At 36.9% G+C, this 3,613-nt stretch overlaps 1 pseudogene; it reads right to left on the bottom strand.

The window, feature by feature from the left end:
* Positions 1 to 360: 360 nt before the first annotated feature.
* LOC137502852 (uncharacterized) lies at positions 361 to 946 on the bottom strand (annotated as a pseudogene).
* Between the last annotated feature and the right edge of the window lie 2,667 nt (positions 947 to 3,613).

The following is a 3,613-nucleotide window of genomic DNA, read 5'->3' as shown; positions in this document are numbered from 1 at the left end:
TTAAGGCTATCAATGCTTCTGTATGACCATATTTGTCCAAAAATATATAGAATGGGTCATGAACATGAAGCAGAAAATCTTTCATTTGTTCACTGGCGTACTGCAAGTTAGCTGATTTACTGTTTTCTTTGAAATGGCCTTCAGTCAAGTTAGGTGAATGTAGATTTCCCTTGCACACATCACACTCATTATTTATACCTAAATCTTTCAAAATATATCCTTCTACATATGTCACAGCTTGATTGTCCTCTTAAAAGTTCAGAGTGGGATTTACTGGTCTGACTTGAGACAGTAATTTATGCCTTCATGATCAACAGAGCCAGTGCCACATGTACTCCTGGATTGTCATCATCAGCAATTTTAAAAATTGATATAAATAGCCAAGGGGAAAACAATTATCACTATCACACCCATAGTTTTGAAGGGCAAAGCCATATTATTTCCAATACAAGTTTTTAAAGGTATTACAAACTGAAAACATGTAGGATTTGTGTTGGAAATGCCATGCTGTCATATGCAACATAATGCGTTCTCTAAGGGCTCCTGACTGACAGCTTTCATATTAAGAAACCTGAATCCTACTTTCTTCTACCTATTCCAAAAAAACATAATAGATCTTATAGTAATCTGCCACCCATCAATGAAACTGAATGTGCATGTCTTATCTCCACCAGTTTTGAGGTCTCTTATTTTCCAGGTACCTATCTCTTTTAGAATAGTGTTCCAAAACTCAATGTGTGGAGAATTTCCTGAAAGGGCACATCTATACATCTTATTTTCATGGGCATTCTGGTTACAACTGTTCAAAGAATCCAGAAGGTTGTCACTTGCTTCTACAAATTCTGCTATGTATATAGCTTCTGAGGGCAACACTTTTAGTAGCTACATATGTTTCAATTACAGCTGCCACAGTATGGCTTAACTGTGCAGCAGTAAATTTAACTTTAATTCACACAGCCATCTTGGAAGTTTAAATGTTTTTTTCTCAGTTTGGGCAAAGATGACAGACTGGGCAAACTGGAGCAAATATTCATTTATAGGAAGGGGAGTTAGGGATTGGAATAACTTACCAAGGGAAATGTTCAATAAATTTCCAATTTCTTTGAAATCATTTCTGAAAAGGCTAAGAAAACAACAGATAGGGAATCTGCCACCTGGGCGACTGCCCTAAATGCAGATCAGTATTTATTTATTGATTTAAATATTTTCTCTTGGTCTATATTGTATATTGAATGTATTTAAATTTCACCACCCTGTGATCATTAACCTGAATCTTATTTTCAATTAACGCACTTCTGGTATTTTTCAGAAGGGGAACATGATACATGACAACAATTCCTTCACTATTCACAAGAAAATGGAATGGACTGGATCTATCTAAATTACCTTGACAATGCTTTCTGATTTCTCAAGTCATGGTCACAAATTGTGCAAACAACTTTCAACCCTTACTTATAACAAATTCAATCAGCTGTTGTAAGGCTACATTACATGCTGGTACTGAATTTGTGGTGAAATAATAGGCAATTACAGTATTTGTTTCCAAATTCTGTGAATACCTCTTAACATGAAAACTAATGCATGATTTGCTAGTACAGATGACCTTCCTAAAAGACCAAGATCTTCATACCCACATATGCCTTGTTTATTAGCCTCATAATACAAACCCTTTCCTAGCGACATTTCATCAAATAGGAGGGCACAGTATTTGTCAATATCAGACATTTTAGAACCTCTACTTTCAGCACTTCAACTATGGATGGATTCAGACCAGTGTCATAAGGTACTTGAGATGGTAAAGAGTTCAAACGCCTGACAGAGGGAAGCTTATCGAGTAACCAAATATTGATATAAGCGAGACCCACATTTATAAACTGAAAGTGCCATAACCTTATCCTCATTCCACCACATACCATATAGAGCTTTGTTAGCATTCTGTAACTGAGCACTGATAAATGATTTACTGACAAAAAAATGATACTCACCAGTTTGTGTGTTTTCTCCAATCTCAACCTCTTCAACATCACGTAATACTGAAAGATCTAGATTACAAATCCTGTTTGTGAAATTACTGAAATTTAATTCAGGAATACATTTCTATTTTATGCCATGCTATTACTTGACACACGCATGTCTAAAATAAGTTACAGGGATTATAGGGAATAGTTTCCACATGTTTAATATGAAGATAAAGGTGGAATTCAAGAGGACAGATTGGGGCAAATATTAATTTATAGCACAAGGTGTAAGGGATTGGAAAAAATTATCAAGGGAAATGTTCAATAAATTTCCAAGTTTGTTGAAAATATTAAAGAGAAAGCTAGGTAAACAATTTATAGGTAATCTGCCACCTGGGCAACCACCCTAAATGCAGATCATTGATTGATTGATTGATTGATTGAACAACATTAAAATTAAATTGCTGCCTAGTGTGCCGGTAGTTAATAAGATCCTACTCAATAAAATGAACTTCACAAACATAAAAACTAGAACAATTTACACCATCACTCTCACGACACACATGCTTCCACTGCTTCAGAGAATCCTTATTTATAAAAAATGCGTATTCTTGATGTTGAGATTGCCAGTCATATCGACATAATAGCCACTTGTACATGTTGAAAACTTGCAGGAGTACCTTAACCTCAAGGTGTTACCTCTCTGAAATAAAGAACATGACGTTCATAAACAAAGTTTCAATACCGAAAACAAAGAAATGGAAGGAATGAAAAAGTATAATTTAATACACTATTTACAATTTTATTTCCATAACTTACCTTCGCTGTACTTAGCATCTTCGGGCAGAAAATAACAATGTTTATGTTCTGATTACATGTAGCTTACAATGAAATTGCAAAACTACAGAACTCAAACATACAGCAACACTTGGACATTAAGCGTACCGTATCTAAAAACTTTAACCGGTTCCTTCTTCGTCGCAACTTCTTGTCATAACCATACAGAATTAAACAGTAATAAACAGTACAGAACTCAATCTCCATTTTCCATTTTACGAGCATAGGCCACGAGCATGAGGCAAGCCAGCCAATCAAGACGCGACTCTACACCCTGCAGCGCTTCCAAGTGGTCTGGATCTGAAATACGGCCTGTTGACCGGCCTTGACAATCGGGTTCAGGCACTGTAATCGGAGTAGTTACACAGCTCGACACGTGGCGCTGGCGGCCGACCTATTTGCGGTAGAAATGCATACTTCTTTATGGAAAATATATTGACTTTGATTGCCGATTTGTCGTAATTTAGAGTTATGGAGAATGTTACATAGGTTAGTACTGTTAAAATGATTAATCCTAAAGGTTACTTTCGTTGATATTTGCCCATATTCTTGGCCCTGCTACGAAATGTCAAAAGTGGTACGAAGGCTGGAACGGGGTCCACTTAGCCTTGGGAGGTCAATTGTGTAGAGGGGGTTATCGATTCCCACCTCAGACATCCTCGAAGTGGTTTTCCATAGTTTCCCATTTCTCCTCCAAGCAAATACCGGGATGGTAACTAACTTAAGGCCACGGCTGCTTTCTTCCCTCTTCCTTGTCTATGCCTTCTAATCTTCCCATCCCCAACATAAGGCTCCTCTTCAGCATAGAAGATGCGGCC

Source organism: Anabrus simplex, chromosome 1 (genome assembly GCF_040414725.1).
Source record: "Anabrus simplex isolate iqAnaSimp1 chromosome 1, ASM4041472v1, whole genome shotgun sequence".
NCBI classification, from domain to species: domain Eukaryota; kingdom Metazoa; phylum Arthropoda; class Insecta; order Orthoptera; family Tettigoniidae; genus Anabrus; species Anabrus simplex.
Note: the sequence above shows the minus strand (reverse complement) of the source record. Positions and strands in the feature narration are given on the sequence as shown.